The sequence below is a fragment of the Furipterus horrens genome, unplaced genomic scaffold (genome assembly GCF_987537825.1).
Source record: "Furipterus horrens unplaced genomic scaffold, mFurHor1.1.pri manual_scaffold_17, whole genome shotgun sequence".
NCBI lineage: Eukaryota > Metazoa > Chordata > Mammalia > Chiroptera > Furipteridae > Furipterus > Furipterus horrens.
In genome coordinates this window covers 93,057,542-93,072,388 of record NW_028327187.1, presented here as the reverse complement: position 1 = coordinate 93,072,388, position 14,847 = coordinate 93,057,542, and the positions used below count along the sequence as shown (strand labels likewise).

The 14,847-nt window shown below is 42.4% G+C and overlaps 1 pseudogene; it reads right to left on the bottom strand.

Annotated features, from left to right (window-relative positions):
• Nucleotides 1–1,941: 1,941 nt before the first annotated feature.
• LOC149991600 (large ribosomal subunit protein eL31 pseudogene) lies at nucleotides 1,942–2,347 on the bottom strand (annotated as a pseudogene).
• Between the last annotated feature and the right edge of the window lie 12,500 nt (nucleotides 2,348–14,847).

Below are 14,847 nucleotides of genomic sequence, written 5' to 3'. Positions count from 1 at the left end.
GGTGTTAAATGTGAGTCCGAGAAGGAGGGGGAGGTGCAGGGCAAATCTAATCAATGTTCCAGCTCCACATTCTGTTGAGACGAGCGTCCCCATTTTGACCAGAGAGTGGAGAGGCCAAAGGCAGAGAGGAGAGGCGCTGTTTTATCCCAGGCATCCACGGGAGTCGTCAGGCCCTGGAGAGAGGGTTCGGATTGACCCTGAAAGTGGTTCCGAATGAGCGCTCAGATTTAGGGCCAGACTGCCTGGAATGGTCTTGGGTAGACTAGGAAACAGAACCACCGGAAGACACGAAGGTGGAGACTCACCTATGAATCCCGAGGGCCACTGTTGATTGGGGGGTCAGAGGAAAAAGGAGGGGGATGGGGTTAGCAGGCCAGAGGGGAGGCTCGAGCCACCGACTCATGGAGGTCTGAGCGACTCTGGGTTGAAGAACTGCGGCCGGCTCGGGCCCGAGTCTGACTCAGAAGCTGGTGTCCCAATCCCAGGTTTTGGCACCATAATGTAAGAATGGAGTTGCTCAGAGAATCATCAAGACACAGCGAGAGAGAAACAAGATGGCAGAGGAGTAAGTGGAAGCTACACTAACTTCCTCCCAGAACTAGTCTGGATTTACAACGTAATTAGTCTGAGAGGGAGGGATTGTTATTTTTTATTGTTAAAATATTTAACTAATTAATTAATTATTTAAAAAAAAAGAAGAAGAATATATGAAAGGGTGAGCCATGGGCATGGACTTGGGGAGGGGATTGTCAGGGAAGGGGGGGTGCTGGGCGGAGGGGAACAAAGGGGAAAAAATTGGAACTATTGTAACAATATAATCAATAAAATATACATAAAATAAATAAATAAATACATAAACAATTAAAAAAAAAAAAGACGCAGCGAGCAGAAAAAGTTTATTGAGGGAATTAGCAAGCAGGCTGGGAGCCGTACCATGAGAGAATGGCTCTGACTCCGGACTCCTAGGGAAGGAGGGGACTGTTTTATAGAGGGAAGAAAAAAGGAACTGTTGAATTCAGTCATTTATTTTGCAGCTGTAAGCATGACGGGCCGATCAAGGCCAAACAGGGCTCAGCTTGATGCACTCCTGTATCACGGGAAACTCCGAGGCAGCTGCAAGCAGGTGGGGGGGAGGGGGGAGGGCGTGGGAACCGAGGCTGTCAGAAACCAGACAGCACCTCATGGCACCAGAAGATGCCTTTTAAACAGATAGAGCTCCCTAAATCAGACAGCACCTCACGGCACCAGAAGATGCCTTTTAAACAGACAGAGCTCCCTAAATCAGACAGCACCTCATGGCACCAGAAGATACCTTTTAAACAGATGGAGATCTCCAAACCAGACGGCACCTAATGGCACCTAAAACCAGAAGACGTCTTTTTACCTAACAATCTTAGTCATGACCCTGGATTGTAACCTGAACCAGAAAGTGCAGTGATTCAATCTAAATCAATCAAAGATGAAGGCGACAGGAAGTTCCCTCACTGTAAGGGAAGTCAATACCTATGCACTGCTGTTTACACATATTCTGGATATTTAATAGCTCTCTTTTATGGCAAGGCCACCCAGGTAACCACTATTAAAACCTTAGAAGTGATCATTCTCTATTATGGGATACCTTTACAAATCCCAAGTGACAATGGTTCCCACTTTAAAGGAAAATTAGTACAACAATTTGCTCAAGAAGAAAACATTCAATGGATATTTCATATTCCATATTGCCCACAAGCTGCAGGACTGATAGAATAGATGAATAGCTTATTAAAGTGGCAACTGTTTCATTTGAGAGGCCAATCATATTAGAAATGGAGGGATCACCTAAATGGGTTTACTAATTTTGAATAATCACCCAGTAGCTGAAGGTGAAACTCCTTTGATGTGAATGGTTACTCTTTTCTCTTTTTTTTTGGCAGTTTTATAACTTTATTCAACAGTCAGAAGTTAGTTCTCATCCACGTTAACTGTTTGTAGATTTTTGAAAGTGGTAACAGGTATGTAGGTGACCAACGTATAGAGCTTGTTTGGTGAATCTTCATCCTCATTACGTTTTCTGGACAACCGCACCCGGATACGATATGGGACATTCCTTATTCCTTTGGCCCAGACAGCTTTGTTGAGCCTGGTGTCAATGCGCACATCTGGAGTTCCCATCTCCTTCATAGCAAATTTCCGGATCTCTTTGAGTGCCCAAGGGGCACACTTCTTGAAACCCACTCCATGGATGCGCTTGTGGATGTTGATGGTGTACTCTCTGGTCACTACCTCGTTGATGGCAGAACGGCCCTTTTTCTTACCACCTTTCTTTGCGGGAGCCATCTAAACTCAGGCGACAAGGGGGCTTATGCTGTGCCCAAGTTGGAAAGAAAGAGTGCGCCTCAATGGTTACTCTTAACTTACAGATATGTTCCAGCCAAAAGTGTAACAGAACCCACAGGCTTTTCAGTTGAAACAGAGCCTATGGGCTATTCAGTTATGAGGGGCCCGATTGCCCACTGCCAAAAGCATAACTCAATACCAGAGTTTGGTGAAAAGAAAAAGAATTGTTTATTTAAAGGTTATACAGATTTAGATTATTGGCGGATTTCTGCCGTTAAGTCTTATTTTCTTTAAAACACCCTCAAACACATGATTTTGCCTCCTCCTACCAAACCAGGCTAGTTTTAGAAAAGTCAGCGATACCATTTTCCTACTTCCCAGACACAGTTCAGTTTTACCAGCAGCTCCCAATCATTTGAGCCTGATCGGGGAGGTTTTGCCTGTGTTGTGGTGCTCTCCAGCTCTTAATGCAGAACCACATGGAGTTCCCAGCCTCCTTGTAAACCGCATGGAGTTTTCCTTTCCCTTTCAAAACCACATGGAGTTCTCCTCTCCAGCCAAAATGCCTGCTACCTGTTTTTAAATCCCTGACTATGTCCTGTGACGCAGTGGGCATTGCATCCGGTTCTGACCATTCACAGACACTTGTGCAGGCTCTGTATGCTATTTCCACACCGTTCCATGGTTGAAACCCCTCTCATCTTCTTGGGGCCTTGGAAGAACCAAAGCCATTTGCATAACTGAGACACTAAGCTACTAGCCATAGTCATGCAAAGGCATCTTAAAAGCTGTTTCCTTTTCCCCATCCCCCAACCCACAGGCTGTGGGGATTTTTGGAGACCCCCACTTTGTAACAAAAGCACCTCCAATTTACTTATTGGAAATTTAATCAGAAGGGAAGGAGGCCTCTGCAGGCCACTGCTGGTGCCACCAGGTTTGATCTCTATTCAGTAGAGGAGATCCATCTGTCCCCAGGCACCATTACCCCTATTGCTATGGGGATTGGCATACATTTAGGGCCTGGACATTTTAGATGTATTGCTCCCCGTACTGGCTTAGCCCTTAAGGGTGTTCATGTGCTTGGAGGAGTCATGGATGGTAACTATCAGGGTGAAGTTAAGGTAATCCTCCAAAACTTGGGCTCTCAAGATGTACTTGGTTCAAGAAGAAGATTGAATTGCCCAACTGTTGATCCTCCCTTATCAGACAGGAGTATTCAGTGAAGGAACTGCACCCACGGTAGTGACAGCCAGAGTATCTGGAAGCTTTGGGTCCACTGACCATGTCTCAAGGACCAAGGTCTGGGTCTGGCAGCCCAATCAGGCAGTTGTTGCAGGAGACATCATTGCCCCAGTGTTACAGAGTGGGGGTCTCCAAAAATCCCCAGAACCTGCAGGTTGGGGGATGGGGAAAAGGAAACAGCTTTTAAGATGCCTTTGCATGACTATGGCTAGTAGCTAGTTTCTCAGTTATGTAAATGGCTTTGGTTCTTCCAAGGCCCCAAAAAGATGGGAGAGATTTTGACCATGGAATGGTGCAGAAAGAGCACACAGAGCCTGCGCAAGTTTCTGTGAATGGTCAGAACTGGTTACCACACCCACTGCATCACAGGACGCAGTCAGGGATTTAAAAATAGGCAGCAGACATTTTGGCTAGGAGAACACCATGTGGCTTTGAAAGGAAAGGGAGAACTCCATGCAGTTTACAAGGAGGCTGGGAACTCCATGTGGTTCCACATTAAGAGCTGGAGAGCAGCGCAACGCAGGCAAAAACCTCCCCAATCAGCCTCAAATGATTGGGAGCTGCTGGTAAAACTGAACTGTGTCTGGGAAGTAGGACGACTTTATCTCTGACTTTTCTAAAATTAGCCTAGTTTAGTGGGAGAAGGCAGAACTATGTGTATGTGGGTGTTTTAAAGAAAATAAAACTTAATGGCAGAAATCCGCAAATAATCTAAATCTGTATAACCTTTAAATAAACAATTATTTTTCTTTTCACCAAACTCTGGTATTGAGAGTTACGCTTTTGGCAGCAGGCAATTGGGCCCCTCATAACTGAACAGCCCATGAGTTCTGTTTCAATCGGGGCAGCCCATGGGTTCTGTTACACCAGGAATAGATAATACTGTAGCTGTTATGATTCTAGGACAAGAAAAGTGGACTGACATTCCTTTATCTGATTGTGGTCCCATGAATAGATGGTGATAATCATTGGAATTATAGGAATGAAGACAGGATAGACTCAGGGAAATACCATTGTGAAATGGGCTGGTACCATTTTGCAAGCTCATAATCCATCAAATCGCTGGATCTACTCCAAGTTTCCGACCTCAGCTGGAATGGCTGTAACACATCAACATGCACACTGTAGTACTCCAAAACAGAACGGCTTTGGACTTGCTGATGGCTGCTCAAGGGGGTGTATGTGCAGCCATTGGTATCCAGTGCTGTGTATATATTCCTGATTATGCTAAAATATTACCCATCCCCTGAATGATATAGGCAAATAATGTAGCTGTTTGTTCTTTACCCAATGTCTTGCCCTATTCCCCGACCCTGTGGTAAAGGTTAAGGTCGTGTCCTGTACATGAACTGGATTCAAGGACCGAATTGTACTGCTGAGGCATAAAAAGGGAACCAGGGACAAGGTTTTGGACACAACCCCAGAATAGAAAAGTGCCAAGAGCTATTATATAAGCATCCCTAAAAACAAGACTGTACCGACCTTGAACACTAGAAGGGTGGGAGGATGGCTCCATGTACTCTGGGAATCTGGCCAATTCCCAGGGACCAAGGACCCACCAGGTGTTTCTTGTCACACAGAGAGCATTTATCTTCATATAATTATTGTTAGTAAAATCTATATGAGCTAGGGAGCGGGGATCGGTCCTCTGAAGCCTCACCCATGGAGTGGACGCACTACCAGGACCCCTAGTGTCCCACCGAGGCTCTGGAGGACTGCTGCCCCAGGGTTTCATGGCATGTTGCTCTGTGACTTCGGATGTTATTAGCTCAGTTGGTGATGTATTCCCTTCTCCTTCTCCTAGATGAGTCGCTCTGTGACTTTAGATGCTATTTGCTCAGTTGGTGATGCATTGCCCTTGAAACTCCCCCTGCCTTTTCCCTGTGTCTTACTATTGATTTGTACTCTTTTCCCTAATAAAGCATTTTTCCTTGTCACTATCCAGAGTGCCTGTGCTTTCATTTCGAATCCCTTTCAGTAGTGCTGTGCACTACACCACGGCATTCAGTGAGTAGTAAATACCTCAGCCACAATCCATATAGCCAAATGGTTTCAGCCTGTGAAGTCACCCCACTCATGTTGGAGAAACTGTTACAGAGCGAAAGGGGGTTCTTAACACGTGGCGCCTTGGTGTAAAATCCAACAACTAATGTTGAGGAAAACAGGTCTTTACTTACAGTATTCCAGCCTGGGGAGGGCAGTGAGCACTTCAGCTCAGAGCCCTGTTCTCCTATGGGACCCAGCCCTTCCCTTGCTCCCCAAAAAGCTAGAAGCCAAAAACATGCCCAGAAGTTCCCCATCCCTTATCTGTCAGCTGTCTCCTTCAGGGTCTGGGCTATGATGTCATCAGCCTCTGTGTAACAGTCCAGGAAAACATGTGCTTTGCCCTTTCAAAGCCACATGGTATTTTCCGTTTCAAAGCAGCATGGAGTTCTCTTTTTCCTTTCCAAGCTGCATGGAGTTATCCTCTACCCTCCTTGCAAACCCCGTGGATCTCCTCTCTTCCTCTCTAAAATGATTACCACCTATTTTTAAGTCCCTGACTTCATCCTGTGATGCAGTGGGCATGGTAACCAGTTCTGACCATTCACAGAACCTTGCGCAGGCTCCATGTGCTCTTTCCGCACCATTCCATGGTCAAAACCCTTCCCATCTCCTTGGGGCCTTGGAAGAACCAAATTCATTTGCATAACTAAGACACTAGCTACTAGCCATAGTCATGCAAAGGCATCTTAAAAGCCGTTCCCTTTTCCGCATCCCCCAACCCGCAGGTTCTGAGGATTTTTGGAGACCCCACTCTGTAACAAAAGGAGAGAGTTCAAAAGGGTATAATTTTATGACTCATTTGATAACCCCTTCATCCATGGCCAACTACTCATATACTTCTCAAGAAATCATGTTGATATACAGAAGTTAACACCCACATGACAACATGTACAACTCTTGGCAACTTCCCCCATTAATTCTACTTGATATTCATTTCTGAAGCATTTTATGTCAACTAAAAATAGAGGCATGTATGAACAAGGAAGACATTTGATGGATTATGCTTTTTACATCCTTTTTTTGCCAGCATTCAACAAAACTTACAAGGCTATTTTTTTTAGTTGCATTAAAATTCAACTGCCATTGTATATTTCTCTGTTTCAAATCAGATAAACAGGGGTGTCTCCACTTTGAAAACTCCAGTATGAAATACCATAAGCATCCAGATTTACAAATCAGATTCTAATGGCTTCTTTGATTTCTGAAGTTTTGTAGTATAGATTCAGGATATATGAACTAAGAGCTCATAGGTCCACATCCAGGGATTTTTATTTTAAAAGAACATTTCCTCCCAGCTTATAGCCTGCCTTCTTCAAATTTTAAAGAGAAAAGGAAAAATATAATAAAAAGAATCCAACCAAAAAAAATCGATGAACAAAACTAGTGAGTCTATACAAAAAAAATCCAAATTTTCAACATTTAAAAAGACAATTAACTCCACTATTAAGAGTGAAAGTAAAACTGAGGCAGAGGTGCCTCACACACACTAGGCTCATTTGGAAGCTGCTCTGTCCAGCAGTCTTCATGACCACGGCGGAACAAACTTTTACCCAGGACACTTCATTATGTCTGGGGGAAGGAAGGTGTCTGCTCTCTCTAGTGGAGAACAGCAGCTAGACCTTTGTCCCTTATGCCTTTTATTGAGAAAGATACGCGTGGGAGATACAAGATCAAAATTCATAAATCACCAATAGCTTTCAGGTGCCTAGGTTACAATTGATAATTACTGGATTACACATTCCAGTATAACGGATACAATGGATAGTCTGTGCCAGGGTCTATCAAACATCCTGACCCCATACTGGCACTAGGTACAAGGTTTCATATACTCCCTGCTAGAGAGTGTTTATAATTAACTAAGAGACAAGGGAAAGCAGAGCAAGTTCTAAAGCATAACAAGTATTCTTTGAATCCAACACCCATGGAAACCCTCTGAATAGTTTTCAGGTATGTCTCCCACGCAGCCATTGTTGAGACTTAGAGACAAGCACAGCCAGAATGCTGGAAGCAGGTCATGCTCAGGCCGGGGCTGCAATTCCCTAAACCACAAGGAGCGGTTCCCTACAAAAACAATAAAATTTATTTATTTATTTTGCCTATTAGATTGGCAAGAATTCTTTAAAAAACTGCCCAGTCTAGTTAGCAGGAGACATAAGCACATCTATTCAGTTTGTGGAAATTTAAAAAGGTATGTCTTTTTAAAAAGGCAAATCGGCAATACAAGGTATATATACAAATTAACTCGTTATCAAATGTATCATTCCCAAATATGTCTTCCATTCAGCAGGTTCCCTTTTCATTTTATTGATAGTCTCTTTTGCTGTGCAAAAGCTTTTTAATTTTATATAGTCCCATTTGTTTATTTTTCCTTTGTTTCCTTTGCCCTAAGAGATATATTGGCAAAAAATATTGCTATAAGAAATTTCTGAAATTTTACTGCCTATGTTTTCTTCTAGGATTTTTATGGTTCCATGACTTACATTTAAGTCTTTAATCTATTTTGAGTTTATTCTTGTTTATGGTGTAAGTTGGTGGTTTAGTTTTATTCTATTTTGCATGTATCTATCCTATTTACCCAACACCATTTATTAAAGAGACTGTCTTTACCCCATTGTATTTCTTGCATCATCCATCAAATATTAACTGACTTTAAAGGTATGGGTTTATTTCTGTGCTCTCCATTTTGTTTCATTGATTTATATGCCTGTTCATGTGCCAATGCCATGCTATGGCCTTTTAGTATAGTTTGATATCTGGTAGTGTGATAGCTCCAAATTTGTTCTACTTTCTCAATATTGCTGAGGATATTCGGGGTCTTTTTTGTTTCCATATACATTTTTGTTCTAGATCTGTGAGATATGCCATTGGTATTTTAATAGGAATTGCGTTCAATTTGTAGATTGCTTTGGGTAGTAAGGACATTTTAATGATGCTAATTTTCCTTATCCATGAAGATGCTCTATGCTTCCACTTATTTGTATCTTCCTCAACTTTTTTCTTCAGTATATTGTAATTTTCCAACTACAGGTCTTTTACATCCTTGGTCAAATTTATTCTTAGGTATCTTATTATTGTTGTTGTTGTTGTTGTTGCAATAGTGGGATCGTTTTCTTAATTTCTCTTTGTGGTAGTTCATTGTTAGTATATAAAAATGCCACCTATTTTTGAATATTAATTTTGTATTCTGTTACTTTGCCAAATTCATTTATTAGAGCAAGTAGTATTTTGGTGGAGACTTCAGGGTTTCCTATAGTCAATATCATGTCACCTGTGAATAATGACAGTTTTACTTCCTCTAATTCCAATTTGTATGCCTTTTATTTCTTCTTTTTGTCTGATTGCTGTGGTTAGTACTTCTAATACTCTGTTGAATAAAAGTTAGATTGTTTGAGATTTTTCTTGCTTCTTGAGGTAGGTAGGCCTGTAATGCTATGAACTTCCCTTTCAGGACTGCTTTTGCTGTGTCCCATATATTTTTGATTGTTATATGTTCATTTTCATATATTTCCAAGTAATATTTTATTTTTCCTTGATCTCATTGTTAACCCATTCATTGTTTTTTGAGTATGTTTTATTATGTTGTTATAGTAGTTCCAGCCCCTGGCTGGTTTGGCTCAGTGGATTGAGCGTCGGCCTGCGAGCTAAGTGTCGCTGGTTCGATCTTCCAGTCAGGGCACATCAGAGAAGGAAAACTCTGACTCCAAAAAACCTCCGCTGCCTTGCGGCAGACCTCTTCAGGGGAAAGGCTAAGGGAGTAAACCCCGACAGAAAATCCGGAGCCGGAGTCCCTAAGGCGGTTTGACGTTGTAGTCAACACCGGCAACTCCTGCGGTGCACCTGAAGCCAAGCTGTATTGACTCCGTCTTTCCCTTGGACTCTTCAGCTGCGAAGAGAGGGGGGGTCTGCTGCATGGGCAACAGCAGACCCTCCATATCACCCTGCCCAGGCTCTGTAGCTTCAGCTTCACTGGAGAGGACACTCCAGTGTCATCGCAAGATGTCGATTCAACACGGGAGAAGACAGATACCGTGTCACTCCCGAGTCGGACTGCACAACCATTCTCGGCGGTGCAGATAGACTCTTAAGAAGCTACACCATCGTCTCTCAAGATGGACGGCTGCCGACGGATAGTAGTTCCAATTTTTCCCCCTTTGCTTCCCTCCACCCAGTATCCCCCTTCCCTCCAGCAATCCGCCCCCCTTAGTTCATGTCCATGGGTCGTGCATATAAGTTCTTTGGCTTCACCCTTTTCTATATTATTCTTAACTCCCCCCCCTGTCTATTTTGTACCAACCAATTATGCTTCTTAGTCCCTGCACCGTTTCCCCTTTCTCCCCCTCCCCCCTCCCAGCTGATAACCCTCCAAATGATCCCCATACCTAGGATTCTGTTCCTGTTCTGGTTTGCTTAGTTGGATTTTGTTTTTATTTTTTAGATTCAGTTGTTGATAGTTGTGAGTTTGTTGTCATTTTGGTGTTTATAGTTTTGATCTTGTCAAGTAAGTCCCTTTGACATTTCATATAATAATGACTTCGTGATGATGAACTCCTTCAGCTGCGCCTTGTCTGGGAAGCACTTCATCTGCCCCTCCATTCCAAATGATAGCTTTTCTGGGTAGTGTAATCTTGCTTGTAGGTTGCTTTTCATCACATTGAATACTGCTTGCCAGTCCCTTCCTGCCTGCAAAGTGTCCTCTGAGAAATCAGCTGATAGTCCTATAGGCAACCCCTGTAGGCAACTCTCCGCCTCTTGCTGCCCCCAGGACTCTCTCTTTATCTTTCACCTTTGGTATCTCAATCATGATGCATCCTGGTGTGGTCCCCTCTGGGTCCAGATCGCCTGTGACCCTCCGTGCTTCCCAGGCCTGTATGTCCATCTCCTTTGCAAAATTTGGGAAGTTTTCCTCATTATTTTCAATTCTTGATTCCTCATTCTGCACTGGTTGACTATTTTTTTCTTCCTTATGTTGCAAAGAATTGATCTGAACCCCGGTTTCATTCCCTTCACCATTGGTTTTGTGTGGATTTTCCTTCGTTTCACTTAGCATAGCCTCCTTCACTTCTTCTCTTAGGCGTTTGCTGTACTCAAGCATATCTGTCAAGCCTGTGAGCATCTTTATCACCAGTGTTTTGAATTCTGCGTCTGTTAGGTTATCTATCTCCTCGTCGCTTAGTTCTCCCACTGGAACCTTGATCCATTCCCCCTTTTGGGCTATACTTCTCTGTCTCCTCATTCTGACAGGCTCCTGTGTTTGTTTGCCTCTGCATCCCAGGTAGAGCTGTCACTCCTGTTACATTGTAAGGGACGGAGCCTTAGGGATTTGTCAGTACAGGGCAACCTGTTTCACCATGTTGTGGCACTGTATGTGGGAAAGGGGTCTGAGAGGGAACAATGCTGCCTGCCCAGCACTTGCCCCTTTTCCAGGCATGCTCCCACTTCCACACTGGACTGGCACCCCTCTAGCTGCTGCCCTGGCCATCGTTCCCAGAGTGAGTGGGTCTGCAGGTGTTCTGGGACTGTGGGGGCCCTTTAAGCAAGTGGATTCTGCTGAGACCAGCAGTTTCTGCCTCCGCCCCAACCCCCACTGGTCTGCACAGTCAAAAGCAATGAGGCTTGATTTTCCCCCGTGCTGGGACCATGTGCTGCTAGGTCTGGTGAGGAGCTGGGAATGCTCCCCAGGTGTCCCTCCTGACTTTTTAAAACATGTGACTGTGCTTTTTGCCAGCTTGCAGCTGCAGCCACTGCTGCTGCTGCTGCCCCCACCACACTGACTCCTCTCCACCCCGGCTCCGCCCCTCCTACCTGTCTGGATGAGTATTTCTTCTTTATATATTTGTTTGCTGGACTTCTATGCAGTTTGCTTTTCTGGAACTTCTGGTTGTTTCTATTTTTGAGGTAGTTGTATTCCTTCTTAGTTGTGGAGGGAGATGCAGCGTGTCTGTCTACTCTTCCATCTTGGCCGGAAGTCCCCATTCATTGTTTAATAACATGTTATTTAGCCTCCAAGTGTTTCAATATTTTCCAGGGTTTTTTTTTGTAATTGATTTCTAGTTTCATACCATAGTGGTCAGAGAAGATATTTGATATGATATCAAACTTCTTGAATTTATTAAGACTTTTTTTGTGTCCTAACATGTCGTCTATCTTTGAAACTTTTATGTGCCTTGAGAAGGATGTATATTCTGCTACTTTGAGATGAAATGTTCTGTAAATATCAATTAAATCTCTTCAATCCAGTGTGTCATTTAAGTTCCCTGTTGCCTTGTTGATTTTTTTGTTTGTTTGTTTGGAAGTTATCCATTGATGACAGTGGGGTGTTAAAATCCCCTACTATGACTATATTGTTGTCAATCTCTCCCTTAATGTTCACCAAGATTTTCTTTATGTATTTAGGTTGCTCCTATGGTGGGTGCATACATGGTTATATCCTCTTGTTGGATTGGTCCCTTTAGTGTTATGTACTGACCTTCTTTGTCTCCTGTTATGCTTTGTTTTGAAGTCTATTTTGTCTAATATAAGTATTGTGGGGTGGCATGATTTTGAATTCTGGCTTTACTACTTATTACCTGAGTAATCTAGGCATGTTACTTACTCTTTGCCTTTGATTTATCATCTGTTAAAGTAGGAGAATAGCTCCTAATTATCAGGATTGTGTGGTTTAAATAAGATCATGTGTACAACATCAGTAGTGCCTGGCTTTCAGTAAGCTCTTTACATATTATTTTTCCTTATAATTTTAGTTCTAAATATTTGTTTTATGGTCTATGGTTTTAAAAATGTATTATTTTGTGTAGACTCCTATAATGACACTGGAGATAGCCCTGCAGTTAGACTTGGTGCATCTAGATGGAGCCAGATTAATAGCTTTCTCATGCTTCAGCCTTCCAGCATTCCATGATGCAGCTGTGTCTCCCTGACAATGATGAAGACTGTGGAGGAGACATTTGGAAAAGCCTATGTGCATTTTACTTTGTGAAAAATACCATATGAATTGGGAAGGAGAGAGGGAGGGCTTAATGACTGTACAGACACAAAAATAAATGGCCTGACTGTTCAGCAATTGTGTCTGTGAATAGAAGCTCCCTTTCATATCAGCTGGTAGCCATTACCATTTTGTGACTGGAAATCAGGCTTGAAAACACTTAAGTAGATTTTGAGCAATTTTTATATGTGCCTTCCCATGGGTGACTCTTTCCTAACAGGTCCTCTTGGCTGCATTTAGTATCATTTATTACCATTCACTGAAAATTTCACCTTTGACCCTAACTCTGGGATTATGTTTTTTCTTTCTCCTCCTCATAGAATGCTGAGCTCATTGGGTTCCTTTGGCACAAAGTTAAACAGAAAATAAGTGCCCTTTAAGGCATATCAGTAAGTTTTCTGACAAACAAGTGAAGCTCTCATCTGTTAGGATAATTTGAGAGGGGTTTACTTACAAAGAAACTAATTCCAAAGGGTTGTAAGGGGATTGGGGCAGCCACAAGGCATAGTGCAAGGAACCAAGATTAACAATAGTGGAGCAGTTACTGGCCCAAAGAGATGAAGGGATGAGGAGTTTATTAGAACGTGGAAGGAGAGAGAGAGAGGTGTGCAGTACAGGCCACCTTGAGAGGAACAGTGAATTTCTGTTGAGCAACAGCCAATCCAAGGTGATTTCATAAGAAACCATTAGAATGAATATTCTGAATTCACTTCATTCCCCAGCTGGGATTCCAAATCCCACCAGAAGCTAGAAGATATGAGAGCTCATTGAGGTAGTTCATACAAATCAGCTTCCCTAGGTAGATATCTAGCATTGAGACTATCAGGTAGTGCACATAATCAGTGGAAATATCAGAGAATAAGACTGATAAGAAATGCAGAGCTTGAGGAAAGCTACCAAGCAGGAGCAATCTGGCTAGGTCACCACTGCTGGATGCTGCCACTGCTTTCACCGTGCTTCTAATCTCATTGTACCATCATCTTTGTCACATTCTCAAAAGCAAACTCCTGGGGTTGGGGGCAACATCCAATTGTCCGAGGCTAGTTCACCTACTACTTTGCCCTCTTTGCCAAGGTCTGGAGACAGAGAATATTGTCTTTGGCTTCCCTTGTGGGAACTGGGCTATTGCCTTCTTTCAAGACTCACACATTTGAGGATTTGTAAATATTGAGAAAGAGTTCAAAAACAAGGTATGTCAAATATATGGTAATGAATGGAAACTAGACTTTTGGTGGTGAGCACACATAGAATATAGAGATATCAAATTATAATGTTGTACACCAGAAATATATAATTTTATTAACCACTGTTACATCAATAAAACAATTTTAAAAATAAGGCAGTTCTCTGTCTCTTCTAAAAAAGACAAATCCCCATTAACAGATGACTTCCTAAATTTCCTTTATTAATCTGCAACAGTCAAACTAGTAGACAAGGGTACAGATATTTGGTTTTTATTTCCAGTTCTCTATCTTCTCTCCCTTATTTCCTTCCTTCCTCTATTTCCCGATCTTAGGAAGACCCTTTATCTCTCTAGATCTTTATACAAGAGAGCAGGATTAAGATCCTCAAATCTAGTTGAGGGTTCAAATGCTGGGCAGCCAAAAAAATATCTATATATAAGCCCACCCAATAAAATGCTTTAATCAATGTTTTACTGACAGAACACCTACCTATTAGGCTGTTAATACCTAAACATCATTGAACAAATATTTCTCTCAATACAATGTTGATGTTTTTCAGATCCTATTTATATAGGAAACATCTACATTTATGTTCCTAAAAATGCAGTGTAACATTTTTATAATGGATAGAGAAACAAATAACAGACATAAGAGATTCTTGTACATGCTGTCTCTTTTCATGTGCATTCATTCACAAGGGAGATTGTTGTGGACCTCTGACCAGCAGAGTCCACGGCATTGTGGATGAGGGAATTCTTCCACAGTGACTGCAAGAATCCTGTGGCAAAGAGGGAACAGAACTGGCCACTTTCTAAAGGAGAAAGCGCAGTTTGCCCCTGCCTTAACAGGCTTCTGTTGATTCTTTAGGTGGACTACATTCAAGAAAATTGTGAGTTATTGTGCCAGTCATTGCCTTATATGATTATTACTTTTCTATAACAGAGAAAAGAATGTTACATATGCATGGATGATAAGGATAACTCATTTAGCCACATCCTGTTCTTAGAAATTGGCCCAGAATAGGCCCTAAGAAACTGCTTCAAGGTTAATGCTGAACATCTGTTGTTCTCAGCTTTT